We start from the raw sequence: 16847 nt of genomic DNA, 5'->3' as shown, positions 1-16847 counted from the left end.
TCAGTGCTCAATGCGCCGCCAATAACATTTTGTCTAGGCTCTCTGTACCTCCTTGTCAGTCTGGATGCAGCCTTGTCGCAACAAGGAAGAAAAAGGGCAAGAGGCTTCTCAGATGCAGCACTTGAGGCCTTGGTCCTTGGGGATACACAGAAGGAGACAGATCCTCTGCCCACAGGGGAGCAGGAGGTCTTCCAGGCACACCAGAAGGCAGAAGGAGGAAACCGCACAAGCCATCAGTGCCAGTTTTGTTGCCCTCGGGACCTGGATCAAGTGCTGCACGATCTTTAATGACCTCACACGAGTGCTCAAGGTAAGAGGATGCATTTTCCACTAATCTCACACACTGCACAATACACCACACTCCCATCACTCACCCACCAACAATCTCCAGCAATCACCTCTCCTACCTCACAATCATATTGTTGGGCTTGAACCCAGTGTGAGGCTCAGGAAATCACACTTTGTGATTAACCTTTTTAAACATTAAAGTGAGGTCCATGATAGCGCTAGACTAGACAATAGGACAGTTTCTAAAGTGCTAAATGTGTGCTCACAAAGAAGATAGATCATCAATGGACCAAAGGAAGGATTTGGTAGCCATGGAAACCACATCTGAGAAAAGGCAGGGACAAAACACACAGGCGAGGTGACAATAGTGGGCAGTCAGAGAAAGGTGACGTGGTCGGTCATCAGAAGTTGTGCTCCACGGAACTGTCAGACCACTAGGTTGATCGTGAGTGGGCAGGGAAACTGAGGCAGAGACTCAGCAAAGACCAGTGGGAAACATAGAAACATAGAAAATAGGTGCAGGAGTAGCCCATTCAGCCCTTCGAGCCTGCACCACCATTCAATAAGATCATGGCTGATCATTCCCTCAGTGCCCCTTTCCTGCTTTCTCTCCAAACCCCTTGATCCCCTTAGCCATAAGGGCTACATATAACTCCCTCTTAAATATATCCAATGAACTGGCATCAACAACTCTCTGCGGCAGGGAATTCCACAGGTTAACAACTCTCTGAGTGAAGAAGTTTCTCCTCATCTCAGTCCTAAATGGCCTACTCCTTATCCTAAGACTGTGTCCCCTGGTTCTGGACTTCCCCAACATTGGGAATAATCTAGCCTGTCCCGTCACGTCAGAATCTTGTTTCTATGAGATCCCCTCTCATCTTTCTAAACTCCAATGTATAAAGGCCCAGTTGATTCAGTCTCTCCTTATATGTCAGTCCAGCCATCCCGGGAATCAGTTTGGTGAACCTTCGCTGCACTCCCTCAATAGCAAGAACGTCCTTTCTCAGATTAGGAGACCAAAATTGAACACAATATTCCAGGTGAGGTCTCACCAAGGCCCTGTACAATTGCAGTAAGACCTCCCTGCTCCTATACTCAAATCCCCGAGCTATGAAGGCCAATATACCATTTGCTTTCTTCACCGCCTGCTGTACCTGCATGCCAACTTTCAATGACTGATGAACCATGACACTCGGGTCTCGTTGCACCTCCTCTTTTCCTAATCTGCCACCATTCAGATAATATTCTGTCTTCGCGTTTTTGCCCCCAAAGTGGATAACCTCACATTTATCCACATTATACTGCATCTGCCATGTATTTGCCCAACCTGTCCAAGTCACCCTGCAGCCTCTTAGCGTCCCCCTCACAGCTCACACCGCCACCCAGTTTAGTGTCATCTGCAAACTTGGAAATATTACACTCAATTCCTTCATCCAAATCGTTAATGTATATTGTAAAGAGCTGGGGTCCCAGCACTGAGCCCTGCGACACTCCAGTAGTCACTGCCTGCCATTCTGAAAAGGACCCGTTTATCCTGACTCTCTGCTTCCTGTCTGCCAACCAGTTCCCTATCCACGTCAGTACATTACCCCCAATACCATGTGCTTTGATTTTGCACACCAATCTCTTGTGTGGGACCATGTCAAAAGCCTTTTGAAAGTCCAAATACACCACAACCATTGGTTCTCCCTTGTCCACTCTACTAGTTATATCCTCAAAAAATTCTAGATTTGTCAAGCATGATTTCCCTTTCATAAATCCATGCTGACTTGGACTGATGCTGTCACTGCTTTCCAAATGTGCTGCTATTTCATCCTTAATAATTGATTCCAACATTTTCCCCACCACTGATGGCAGGCTAACCGGTCTATAATTACCCACTTTCTCTCTCCCTCCCTTTTTAAAAAGTGGTGTTACATTAGCTACCCTCCAGTCCATAGGAACTGATCCAGAGTCGATAGACTGTTGGAAAATGATCACCAATGCATCCACTATTTCTAGGGCCACTTCCTTAATTACTCTGGGATGCAGACTATCAGGCCCCAGGGATTTATCGGCCTTCAATCCCATCAATTTCCCTAACACAATTTCCCGCCTAATAAGGATATCCTTCGGATCATCCTTTACACTAGACCCTCAGTCCCCTAGTACTTCCGGAAGGTTATTTGTGTCTGCCTTCATGAAGACAGAACCAAAGTATTTGTTCAATTGGTCTGCCATTTCTTTGTTCCCCATTATAAATTCAGCTGAATCCGACTGCAAGGGACCTACGTTTGTCTTCACTAATCTTTTTCTCGTCACATATCTATAGAAGCTTTTTGCAGTCAGTTTTTATGTTCCCGGCAAGCTTCTTCTCGTACTCTATTTTCCCCCTCTTAATTAAACCCTTTGTCCTCCTCTGCTGAATTCTAAATTTCTCCCAGTCCTCAGGTTTGCTGCTTTTTCTGGCCAATTTATATGCCCCTTCCTTGGGTTTAACACTAGCCTTAATTTCCTTTGTTAGCCACGGTTGAGCCACCTTCCCCATCTTATTTTTACTTCAGACAGGGATGTACAATTGCTGAAGTTCAGCAAGGGTGACCCGATCAGTCATCAGAAGACATGCATCACGACACTTCAGCAGACTACTCGGATGATCATGAGCACGCAGGGAACTGAGGAACTGGTAACAATAACGTTGCTTAGCTGCTCAAGGGACAGACTGATAGGTGTAATGTTGATAACAGGTTGAACAGTACTCAGTAAAGACTGTCATGCACAGTGGGAACTATACCTATTGGTGTCTTGTCATTATTTTCCAGTGTCGAACTCTGAAAAGTAGTCGGTAATGTTGACTAATTGTTCTTGCCTGCGACAAATTCATCCGGGACGAAACCATCATCATACAGTAGCTTCACCTCACCCTCACGCACTCACCACTGCAGCAAGCCTCACACCCACATCGTACAGCTTGCACACAATGTCAGCTGTTCAACTGTGACAGCCACATCACCCAAACACATTGCACCACACACACTGACATAGTTCACTATCTCTTGCAAGCCAAGTTGGCTCACAACTGCCATGAGCCGCAGCAGACGGTCGGAGGTGAAGCATGTCTTCAAAACCTTACTGCGCTGGAGGGGATGGTGCTGGAGGTCATTGGAGGGGGCGTCCCTGAAACTGTGCTGAGCGGTGAGTTTGGAAGCATTGCTGATGGCGGTATGCTCATACCTAATCCTTCTCACACCCCACCTCCCCCTCATTGCACAATCTCTTCCAACTTACAAGTGCTGATGGTGTAAGCATGCACATCTTGCTTCCCCCACCCCTCCCATCAGTACAACCCAACCCTTGTGCCTTTCTCCTTTCAGATACCCAAGAACTACCAACAACCCAGACTGTCCGCAACAGCCAGGCCAGGGGGAAAAGGTAGCTTGGGTGCCTGCTCCCGGAGGGCGAGTTCGCACACAAAGTCCACTGCACAGGACTCAGATGATGACTTTAATGGGGCGGCCTTCAGAAGAAGGGTGATGGGCATGCAGACAGAAATGCTCGGGGCATTGGCAGGCCTGCCAGAGAGACTGTTGTCTGTGTCAAGGAGCACGAAGGAGTCCGGCTCCAACATTGCACGGGGCTTTGCGTGGAGTTTGGGGCCCAGGATTTTTAACATCCAGGAAGTGATGGCCATTAAGACACTTGTGGACCCAACCATGATGCTGGGTGTTATGGGTAATGTCGCAGCTTCCACTATAATGACCGAACATCTGAGTGCTCAGGGCCAGATTCAGGGCCTGATGGGCCTGGGACAAACTAATCCACATGGGCCGATAGCTATGTTTGTGCATGTTCATTACATCACGTGTATGATTCTGATTCTGAGTATGAAAGCATAGGCCAGTATATTCAACAATGGAAGCACATATTCAAATAGATATATATTCTGGTTCTGGTAATATTGCAATACTAGATTCCTATACATATATGCAAATTTATCTCGAACATGTGAAATAAAACAGGCTAGTACATACTCTGTTCTGTATATAGGTACATTAGTGTATATAGGGACTTATATATCGGTACATTAGCGTATATAGGGACTTCGTATATCGGTACATTAGTGTATGGAGAAAGAGTCAGACTGAACACTATGAGCTCAAAGTAAAGTGTGACCTTAGTCTTTTATTGCAGGTCTCCAGAGTGCATCTTCAACTTGTGAAGCCTCCTTAAATACCTGTGCTCCCTTGGGACTTCCGGGGATGAGCCCTCTGGTGGCTGTACAGAGTAAATAGAAGTTTACATATATAACAACACTCCCCCCCCCCCCCCCCCCCCAAGTCAATAGTGTAATTATTTACAATGTGAGTCGATCTGGGGCCCTTCTTGCCCTGGTTGATCATCTCGGTGTGAAAACTGGTGTTGTTGAATCATTTGTTGGGCCCTTGCTGGGCTTCTGTGCAGCTGGCCTTGCAGGGCTGCATGGTGTGTTGGGCCCTGCTGGGCTGCTGTGGATGATGGGTTCTTCTTCGTGGTCAACCGTGGTGCCGGTTGCCACTGGTGTATATGTTGGGGGATCAAAAAAGGAAGAGTCCAAGGTGGGTTGCTGAGGATAGTCCATGAATCTGAGTTTGATTTGGTCCAAGTGTTTCCGGTGAATGAGTCCATTTGAAAGTTTGACCCGAAACACCCTGCTCCCCTCTTTGGCCACGATAGTGCCGGGAAGCCACTTGGGACCTTGTCCATAATTTAATACAAATACAAGATCATTGATTTCAATCTCGTGTGACACATTTGCGCTATCATGGTATGCACTTTGTTGAAGCCACTGCTCTCTACCTGTTCATGTCGATCAGGGTGAACTAATGAGAGCCTTGTCTTAAGTGCTCTTTTCATGAGCAGTTCAGCAGGTGGGATCCCAGTGAGCGAGTGGGGTCTCATGCGGTAGCTAAGCAGGACTCGGGATATGTGAGTCTGCAGTGAGCCTTCAGTTACCCTCTTCAAGCTTTGTTTGATGGTTTGCATTGCTCTCTCTGCCTGACCATTGGACGCTGGTTTAAACGGGGCAGATGTGACATGTTTAATCCCGTTACGGGTCATGAATTCTTTGAACTCAGCACTGGTAAAACATGGTCCGTTGTCGCTCACCAGGACATCCGGTAAGCGTGGGTGGCAAACATGGCCCGCAGGCTTTCAGTCGTGGCAGCGGACGTGCTAGCCGACATTATCTCACATTCAATCCACTTGGAGTACGTGTCTACAACCACAAGGAATATTTTACTTAAGAACGGGTCTGCATAGTCGCCGTGTACCCTAGAGCATGATTTGGAGGGCCAAGACCATAAACTTAGCGGCGCCTCCCTGGGTACATTGCTTAACTGCGAGCATGTATTACATCTGTGAACGCAGGACTCTAAGTTCGCATCGATACCGGGCCACCACACGTGGGATCTGACTATCGCTTTCATCATTACTATGCCTGGGTGGATACTGTGGAGGTCATTGATGAAGGTGCCTCTGCCCTTCTTGGGGACCACTACTCGATTGCCCCACAAAAGGCAGTCTGCCTGTATACACATTTCACTGGAATGGCTTTATCTCTTCCTGCATTTCCACTGAGACACTGGACCAGCTCCCATTAAGCATACAGCTTTTGACTAGACATAATAAAGGGTCCTGGCTTGTCCAGGTTTTGATCTGCCGAGCAGTGACGGGTGATTGCTCATTCTCAAATGCTTCCATAATCATGGCTAGATCTGCGGGCTGCGCCATTTCCACCAGCATGGTGGGCAATGGCAGCCTACTGAGAGCATCGGCGCAGTTTTCTGTGCCTGGTCTGTGGTGGATGGCGTAGTTGTATGCGGACATCGTGAGCGCCTATCTCTGGATGTGGGACGATGCGTTGGTATTTATCCCTTTACTCTCGGAAAACAGGGATATGAGTGGCTTATGGTCAGTTTCCAATTCTAATTTTAGCCCAAACAGGTATTGATGCATTTTCTTTACCCCATAGACACCCGCTAACGCTTCTTTCTCAATCATGCTATCGGCTCTCTCAGCCTTAGACAGACTCCTGGATGCATAAGCAACCAGTTGCAGTTTCCAGAAATCATTAGCTTGTTGCAATACACACCCGACGCCATATGACGACGCATCACATGCTAGTACCAAACTCTTACATGGATCATACAACACAAGCAATTTGTTTGAGCATAACAATTTTCTCGCTTTGACAAAGGCATTTTCTTGGCTTTTGCCCCAAACCCATTCGCCCCCTTTTTGTAGTAAGACATGCAGTGGTTCTAACAGTGTGCTGAGACCCGGTAAGAAGTTACCAAAAATAGGTCAAGAGACCCAGAAACGACCGCAGCTCCGTCACGTTCTGTGGCCTCGGTGCGTTATCGATTGCCTCCATCTTCGCGTTGGCGGGCCTGATGCTGTGCGCCGCAAGCCTCCTTCCCAAGAACTCCACTTCAGGCACCAGGAAATGCACTTCGAGCGTTTAAATCTGAGCCCCACGCGGTTGAGTCGACTAAGAACCTCCTCCAGCTTCTGCAGATGCTCGACTGTGTTCTGACCTGTGACCAAGATGTCATCCTGGAAGACCACGGTGTGCGGGACCGACTTCAGTAAACTTTCCATGTTTCTCTGGAATATCGCTGCTGCTGATCGGATTCCAAACGGGCATCTGTTATAAACAAAAAGACCTTTGTGCGTGTTGATGCAGGTGAGGGCTTTCGATGATTCCTCCAGTTCCTGCGTCATGTAGGCTGAAGTCAGATCCAGCTTCGTGAATGTCTTTCCTCCCGCCAGCGTTGCAAAGAGATCGTCGGCCTTTGGTAGTGGGTATTGGTCCTGCAGAGAGAAACAATTGATAGTTACTTTGTAATCGCCACAGATTCTGACGGTGCCTTCTCCCTTGAGGACTAGGATGATAGAATTGGCCCACGCGCTGAACTTGATCAGTGAAATGATGCCCTCTCTTTGCAGCCGGTCTAGCTTGATCTCTACCCTTTCTCTCATCATGTACGGTACTGCTCTTGCCTTGTGATGGATGGGTCGTGCCCCCGGAATTAGGTGGATCTGCACTTTTGCTCCTTGGAATTTCCCGATGCCTGGTTCGAACAGTGAAGGAAATTTGTTAAAGACTTGGCCACACGAAGTGTCGTCAGCAGGCGATAGCGCTCGGACGTCGTCCCAGTTCCAGCGTATCTTTCCCAGCCAGCTCCTGCCGAGTAGCATGGGACCATCGTCCAGTACCACCCAGAGTGGTAGATTGTGCACCGCTCCATCGTAGGAGGCCTTTGCGGTAGCACTGCTGATTACAGGAATAAGATTTTTAGTTCGTGTGTATTGGGGTTACGACTGGCCTTGAGGCCTTGTTGCACCACAACCTTTCGAAAGTCTTTTTGCCCATGATGGACTGGCTTGTGCCCGTATCCAGCTCCATTGACACCGGGAGTCCATTTAGTTCAACATTCAGCATTATCGGGGGACAATTCGTGGTGAATGTGTGCACCCCATGTACCTCTGCCTCCTCGATCTGAGGCTCTGATTCGTTGTGATCCTCCGTGGATCTGTCCTCATCTGCAACATGGTGGATTGCAGGATTAACAGGCTTTGCAGCTCGCCTGCACACTCATTGGAGGTGTCCCATTGTTCCACAGCCCTTGCAAACGTACTCTTTGAATCGGCATGAATGGAATCGATGATCACCCCCGCAGCGCCAACAAGGTGTTAATGGCCTTGCATTCATCACCCTTGATGGTGGACTCTGAGACATCTGCGGGCATGCAGCTGCAGGCATGTGTGCCCTGCCCTGTACGTTACGATTCGAAAACAACATCACTTTGTTCACAGTACTTGAGAAAACACTTGTGTGCTGAGAAATTTGCTTCGTATTGTCACTGGTGGCAATGAACGCCTGGGCTATCACTATGGCTTTACTGAAGGTTGAGGTCGCTACAGTCAAAAGTTTGTGAAGTATGGTTTCATGGCCAATGCCAAGTAGGAAAAAATCTTTGAGCATGTGCTCCAAATGTCCTTCAAATTCGCAATATCCTGCAAGGCGTCTTAGTTCGGCGACATAACTCGCCACTTCCTGGCCTTCAGACCTTTTGTCGGTATAGAACCGGTACCTCAGAACGCTTTCCTTCGGGTTCAAATGCTCTTGGACCAGTGTGCACAAATCGTCGTACGATTTCTCCGTGGGTTTCGCTGGAGTGAGCAGATTCTTCATGAGGCCATACGTTGGAGCCCCACAGACAGTGAGGAGGATCGCCCTTCGTTTGGCAACGTTCTCTTCCCCATCTAGCTTGTTGGCCATGAAGTAATGGATATATTCAAGAGGGAGTTAGATATGGCTAAGGGGATTAAGGGATATGGAGAGAAAGTAGGAAAGGAGTAGTGAGGGAAGGATCAGCCATGATCTTATTGAATGGCGGTGCAGGCTCGAAGGGCCGAATGGCCTACTCTTGCACCTATTTTCTATGTTTCTATATTTCTATTGGTTGAGTCGCTCCACAAAAGTTTCCCAATCAAGTCCCTCCGAGAATTTCTCCAGGTTGCCCACTGTTCTCTGCATCTTTGGGTTCGCTATCTGTATCTCGTCGCCAGTTGTTGTGTATGGAGAAAGAGTAAGACTGTGAGCTCAAAGTAAAGTGTGACTTTAGTCTTTTATTGCTGGTCTCCAGAGTGCCTCTCCAATCTGTGAAGCCTCCTTAAATACCTGTGCTCCCTTGGGACTCCCGGGGATGAGCCCTCTGGTGGCTGTACAGAGTAAATACAAGTTTACATATATAACAGGTACATTAGTGTATATCGGTACTTCAGCATAACGGTACATTAGTGTATATACGTACTTCTGTATATAGGCACATTAGTGTATATCGGTACATTAGTGTATATAGGTACTTTTGTATATGAGCACATTAGTGTATATAGGTACTCTGCAAAAATAGGTATGTACACGTTAGGCCAATAAACAATATTTTCCTCTCTTATTGTCTATTCTATTCAGCCTATTTGGGAGGCCTTATTTTTTTCCTGCATTTATTTGGTGGGCCGATGTTCTTTGGTGGGTCTGGGCTGCAGCCCCATCTGCCCCATGGGTAATCTGCCCCTGTGAGTGCTGCCATGCAAGCTCAGACTGCTGCCATCACGGCTGGGTTTACGAGTGTGGAAAGAGGCTTGTAGTGTGTCACAGCAGTCCAACAATCTGTCGTCCAACAGATGGCTAGGATTGCTGAGGCGCCACCCCGGGGGAGCGGCAGTGGCTCCGTGGAGCAAGAACCTGCTGTTTTCTCTCAGGATGACAGCATTCCTACTCCCACCACTGCCACTCTGCCAGTGCCCTTCCTGTTGCCTGTCAGCCCGCCAGCCCAGACTGCTGCCGCCCATGCCGAGGTGGTGCAGTCTACAGCTGGGCCTTCTAGGCCCAGAGCTGTTCGAGGTCATCCTATAAGGCCACCTGCAATCTCCCCCACTGAAAGTCAGTGGCCTTCCACCAGCCATGGTGCAGCCACAGGGGGAGCACTGCGTAAGAGCACTCAAGTGGGAAAAGGAACATGAAAGGGAATGCACAAGGGTGATTAGTTAACTTTGTTATGTAGTATTGGATTGATTAATTTATAAATTATGTTTGGAATGTTTATTTTGCGGTGGCTCTCATTCCAGCAGTGTGGCTAGAAGGGTGCTGTGATGTTCTGTGACAGAGGGATCGTAAGGTGGGCAAGTGTTGGGCAATGCGTATCTGGGGCTACATTCAGGGGAACCGGAGTCTGATGAGGCGTTCACAGACATTCTGTCTGGAATGGGGATCTGCTGCCTGCCTCCTCCTTTCCTCCTCTTCTTTATCCTCTTCCTCTTCTTCCTCCTTTTCCTCCTCTTCCTCCTCCTCCTGTTGCTCGTGGAATCCGTGGTGGCCAGGGCTGTGCCCTCATGATGGCCAAGTTATGGACCATGCAGCAGACCACTGGAGGGCTCCTCCTGTGGTCAGGGCAGCGGGACCATTGCTTCAGCAGCCCAATGGTCTATTCAATGAGGTTCCTCGTGGCAGCATGGTTCTCATCGTATGATTGCTGATCACACATCGTTGTGGAAGGGAGTCATCAGCCAGGTGCAGAGCGGATAGCCTTTGTCTCCAAGCAGCCACTCTCAGGTTTGATGTGGTGACTGGAAGATTGCTTCCAGCAGGACGAAGGCATCATGACTGGTGCCAGGATAACGACATTCACCATGATGTGCTGAGCGTACTCGCGAACCAACTGTACATTTAGAGAGATTTAGTCTTTGCGGTTACGGTAATCTCAGGATTAATACGTTGTGCCCACAAAGCCACATGCGTGCAGTCGATGGAGCCCTGCACCATAGAGAAGCTCAATATCCTGCCAAAACAACATGCGCACTTCTCCTGCTTTCCTCTGTTCAGAGGGAAGACAATGACATCCCTTCTCCTGGAATACTGAGCCTCTGCGACATCCTGGACGCAGCGATGGACGGTGAACTGGGAGATGTTAGCTTTGTCTACTGCTCCAGACTGGAAGGATCCGGTGGTGAAATAATTCAGGGCCATGGTGACCTTGAGAGGCACTAACAGCCCCAACGTCACCCTGCTCTGGTACCAGGAGGTGGCAGGGTACTGTGACCACCTCCCTGGTGAAGCGCAGCCTCAGAACACACTGCTCCTGGCTTAAGTGCAATCGGAGAAGTGCTGTCGGAAGACCCAAGGTGGGTAAGGCCTCCTGCCACTTCTTTTCCTCCCTCTGCTAGCATTTTGTAGTCTACTTCGCTGCCTCTGCTCCATCTCCCTGTCGTACTCCAGTGCGAGGAGCACTGTCAGTAGGGCCCCCATGACTGGGAGCAAGTGATCTGACCAGAATCCTGGAATTCAGAAGCAAGGCGTCTCCAGTTGCGCTCCCTGTCACCCCAACAACTTTAAGTAACTGTAGAAAGCTCCAAACAGTTGCACAAATTTACGCAGAGCCAGCAGAATTCAAAAGGCAAATTGTCGATGATCCATTTACAGACCGCTGCTGGTGTCAGTCACATGGTGCTGGGAATCAGTCACATGGTGCTGGGGGTCGGACAACGGTGCTGGGGATCAGTGCTGGGGTCGGTCACATGGTGCCGGCGATCGGTGCTCAGGGTCAATCACATGGTGCTGGGGGTCAGTGCTGGGGTTGGTCACATGATTCTGGGGTCGGTCACATGATACTGGGGTCGGTCACATGGTGCTGGGGGTCGGTCACATGGTGATGGGGTCAGTGCTAGGGTTGGTCACATGATGCTGGGGGGTCGGTCACATAGTGCTGGGGTCAGCGCTGGGGTTGGTCACATGATGCTGGGTTCGGTAACATGGTGCTGGGGGTCGGTGCTGGGGTTCAGTCACATGGTACTGGGTCGGTCACATGGTGCTGGGGGTCGGTCACATGGTGCTGGGGTTGATGCTGGGGGTCGGTCACATGGTGCTGAGGGTCGGTCACATGAAGCTGGTGTCGGTCACATGGTGCTGGGGGGTCGGTCACATGGTGATGGGGTCAGTACTGGGGTTGGTCACATGATGCTGGAGGGTCGGTCACATGGTGCTGGGGTCACTGCTGGGGTTCGTAACATGATGCTGGGGTCGGTAACATGGTGCTGGGGGTCGGTGCTGGGGTTCAGTCACATGGTGCTGGCGGTCGGTCACATGGTGCTGGGGTCAGTGCTAGGGTCGCTCACATTGTGCTGGGGTCGGTCATATGGTACTGGGGGTCGGTCACATGGTGCTGGAGGTCAATCACATGGTATTGGGTTTGGTCACATGGTGCTGGGGGTCGGTCACATGGTGTTGGGGTCGGTCACATGGTGCTGGCGGTCAGTCACATGGTGCTGGGTGTCAGTCACATGGTGTTGGGGTCGGTGCTGGGCGTCGATCACATGCTGCTGGGGATCGGTCACATGGTGCTGGAGTCAGTCACATGGTGCTAGGGTTGGTCACATGGTGCTGTGGTCAATCACATGGTGCTGGGGCCGGTGCTGGGGGTCATAAGAACATAAGAAAATAAGAATTAGGAACAGCAGTAGGCCATCTAGCCCCTCGAGCCTGTTCCACCATTCAACAAGATCATGGTTGATCTGGCCGTGGACTCAGCTCCACTTACCCACCCGTTCCCCATAAACCTTAATTGGTTAAAAATCTATCTATCTGTGATTTGAATACATTCAATGAGCTAGCCTCAACTGCTTTCTTGGGCAGAGAATTCCACAGATTCACAACCCTCTGCGAGAAGAAATTCTTTCTCAACTCGGTTTTAAATTGGCTCCCCAGTATTTTGAGGCTGTGCCCCCTAGTTCTAGTCTCCCCGACCAGTGGAAACAACCTTTCTGCCTGTATCTTGTCTATCCCTTTCATTATTTTAAATGTTTCGATAAGAACACCCCTCATCCTTCTGAACTCCAAAGAGTAAAGACCCAGTCTACTCAATCTATCATCATAAGGTAACCCCCTCATCTCCGGAATCAGCCTAGTGAATCGTCTCTGTACCCCCTCCAAAGCTAGTATATCCTTCCTTAAGAAAGGTGACTAAAACTGCACGCAGTACTCCAGGTGCGGCCTCACCAATACCCTATACAGTTGCAGCAGGACCTCCCTGCTTTTCTGCACCATCCCTCTCGCAATGAAGGCCAACATTCCATTCGCCTTCCTGATTACCTGTTGCACCTGCAAACTAACTTTTTGGGATTCATGCACAAGGACCCCCAGGTCCCTCTGCACCGCAGCATGTTGTAATTTCTCCCCATTCAAATAATATTCCCTTTTACTGTTTTTTTTTCCAAGGTGGATGACCTCACACTTTCCAACATTGTATTCCATCTGCCAAACCTTAGCCCATTCGCTTAACCTATCTAAATCTCTTTGCAGCCTCTCTGTGTCCTCTACACAACCCGCTTTCCCACTAATCTTTGGGTCATCTGCAAATTTTGTTTCACTACACTCTGTCCCCTCTTCCAGGTCATCTATGTATATTGTAAACAGTTGTGGTCCCAGCACCGATCCCTGTGGCACACCACGAACCAGCGATTTCCAACCCGAAAAGGACCCATTTATCCTGACCCTCTGCTTTCTGTTAGCCAGCCAATTCTCGATCCATGCTAATACATTTCCACTGACTCCGCGTACCTTTATCTTCTGCAGTAACCTTTTTGTGTGGCACCTTATCCAATGCCTTTTGAAAATCTAAATACACCACATCCATCATAGAAACATAGAAACATAGAAACATAGAAAATAGGTGCAGGAGTAGGCCATTCGGCCCTTCTAGCCTGCACTGCCATTCAATGAGTTCATGGCTGAACATGCAACTTCAGTACCCCATTCCTGCTTTCTCACCATACCCCTTGATCCCCCTAGTAGTAAGGACTTCATCCAACTCCTTTTTGAATATATTTAGTGAATTGGCCTCAACAACTTTCTGTGGTAGAGAATTCCACAGGTTCACCACTCTCTGGGTGAAGAAATTCCTCCTCATCTCGGTCCTAAATGGCTTACCCCTTATCCTTAGACTGTGTCCCCTGGTTCTGGACTTCCCCAACATTGGGAACATTCTTCCTGCATCTAACCTGTCTAACCCCGTCAGAATTTTAAACGTTTATATGAGGTCCCCTCTCATTCTTCTGAACTCCAGTGAATACAAGCCCAGTTGATCCAGTCTTTCTTGATAGGTCAGTCCCACCATCCCGGGAATCAGTCTGGTGAACCTTCGCTGCACTCCCTCAATAGCAAGAATGTCCTTCCTCAGGTTAGGAGACCAAAACTGTACACAATACTCCAGGTGTGGCCTCACCAAGGCCCTGTACAACTGTAGCAACACCTCCCTGCCCCTGTACTCAAATCCCCTCGCTATGAAGGCCAACATGCCATTTGGTTTCTTAACCGCCTGCTGTACCTGCATGCCAATCTTCAATGTCTGATGTACCATGACACCCAGGTCTCTTTGCACCTCCCCTTTTCCTAATCTGTCACCATTCAGATAATAGTCTGTCTCTCTGTTTTTACCACCAAAGTGGATAACCTCACATTTATCCACATTATACTTCATCTGCCATTCATTTGCCCACTCACCTAACCTATCCAAGTCGCTCTGCAGCCTCATAGCATCCTCCTCGCAGCTCACACTGTCACCCAACTTAGTGTCATCCGCAAATTTGGAGAGACTACATTTAATCCCCTCGTCTAAATCATTAATGTACAGTGTAAACAGCTGGGGCCCCAGCACAGAACCTTGCGGTACCCCACTAGTCACTGCCTACCATTCTGAAAAGTCCCCATTTACTCCTACTCTTTGCTTCTTGTCTGACAACCAGTTCTCAATCCATGTCAGCACACTACCCCAATCCCATGTGCTTTAACTTTGCACATTAATCTCTTGTGTGGGACCTTGTCGAAAGCCTTCTGAAAGTCCAAATATATCACATCAACTGGTTCTCCCTTGTCCACTCTACTGGAAACATCCTCAAAAAATTCCAGAAGATTTGTCAAGCATGATTTCCCTTTCACAAATCCATGCTGACTTGGACCTATCATATCACCTCTTTCCAAATGCACTGCTATGACATCCTTAATAATTGATCCCATCATTTTACCCACTACCGATGTCAGGCTGACCGGTCTATAATTCCCTGTTATCTCTTTCCCTCCTTTTTTAAAAAGTGGGGTTACATTGGCTACCCTCCACTCCATAGGAACTGATCCAGAGTCAATGGAATGTTGGAAAATGACTGTCAATGCATCCACTATTTCCAAGGCCACCTCCTTAAGTACTCTGGGATGCAGTCCATCAGGCCCTGGGGATTTATCGGCCTTCAATCCCATCAATTTCCCCAACACAATTTCCCGACTAATAAGGATTTCCCTCAGTTCCTCCTCCTTACTAGAACCTCCGACCCCTTTTATATCCGGAAGGTTGTTTGTATCCTCCTCAGTGAATACCGAACCAAAGTATTTGTTCAATTGGTCCGCCATTTCTTTGTTCCCCGTTATGACTTCCCCTGATTCTGACTGCAGGGGACCTACATTTGTCTTTACTAACCATTTTCTCTTTACATATCTATAGAAACTTTTGCAATCCGTCTTAATGTTCCCTGCAAGCTTCTTCTCGTACTCCATTTTCCCTGCCCTAATCAAACCCTTTGTCCTCCTCTGCTGAGTTCTAAATTTCTCCCAGTCCCCAGGTTCGCTGCTATTTCTGGCCAATTTGCATACTTTAATACTATCCCTGATTTCCCTTGATAGCCACGGTTGAGCCACATTCCCTTTTTTATTTTTACGCCAGACAGGAATGTACAATTGTTGTAGTTCATCCATGCGGTCTCTAAATGTCTACCATTGCCCATCCACAGTCAACCCCTTCAGTATCATTCGGCAACCTATCCTAGCCAATTCACGCCTCATACCTTCAAAGTTACCCTTCTTTAAGTTCTGGACCGTGGTCTCTGAATTAACTGTTTCATTCTCCATCCTAATGCAGAATTCCACCATATTATGGTCACTCTTCCCCAAGGGGCCTCGCACAACGAGATTGCTAATTAATCCTCTCTCATTACACAACACCCAGTCTAAGATGGCCTCCCCCTAGTTGGTTCCTTGACATATTGGTCTAACAAACCATCCCTTATGCACTCCAGGAAATCCTCCTCCACCGTATTGCTTCCAGTTTGGTTAACCCAATCTATGTGCATATTAAAGTCACCCATTATAACTGCTGCACCTTTATTGCACGCACCCCTAATTTCATGTTTGATGCCTTCCCCAACATCACTACTACTGTTTGGAGGTCTGAACACAACTCCCACTAACGTTTTTTGCCCTTTGGTGTTCTGCGGCTCTACCCATATAGATTCCACATCATCTAAGCTAATGTCCTTCCGAACTATTGCCTTAATTTCCTCCTTAACCAGCAATGCTACCCCACCTCCTTTTCCTTTTATTCTATCTTTCCTGAATGTTGAATACCCCTGGATGTTGAGTTCCCAGCCCTGACCATCCTGGAGCCACGTCTCCGTAATTCCAATCACATCATATTTGTTAACATCTATTTACACAGTTAATTCATCCACCTTATTGCGGATACTCCTTGCATTAAGACACAAAGCCTTCAGGATTGTTTTTTTTAACACCCTTTGTCCTTTTAGAATTTTGCTGTACAATGGCCCTTTTTGTTCTTTGCCTTGGGTTTCTCTACCCTCCACTTTTCCTCATCTCCTTTCTGTCTTTTGCTTTTGCCTCCTTTTTGTTTCCCTCTGTCTCCCTGCATTAGTTCCCATTCCCCTGCCATATTAGTTTAACTGCTCCCCAACAGCACTAGCAAACACTCCCCCTAGGACATTGGTTCCGTTCCTGCCCAGGTGCAGACCGTCCGGTTTGTACTGGTCCCACCTCCCATCGAACCGGTTCCAATGCCCCAGGAATTTGAATCCCTCCCTGCTGCACCACTGCTCAAGCCACGTATTCATCTGTGCTATCCTGCGATTCCTACTCTGACTATCACGTGACACTGGTAGCAATCCCGAGATTACTACTTTTGAGGTCCTACTTTTTAATTTAG

The sequence above is a fragment of the Pristiophorus japonicus genome, unplaced genomic scaffold (genome assembly GCF_044704955.1).
Source record: "Pristiophorus japonicus isolate sPriJap1 unplaced genomic scaffold, sPriJap1.hap1 HAP1_SCAFFOLD_863, whole genome shotgun sequence".
In the NCBI taxonomy this organism is placed as follows: Eukaryota; Metazoa; Chordata; class Chondrichthyes; family Pristiophoridae; genus Pristiophorus; species Pristiophorus japonicus.
This window is presented reverse-complemented; position numbering follows the sequence as displayed.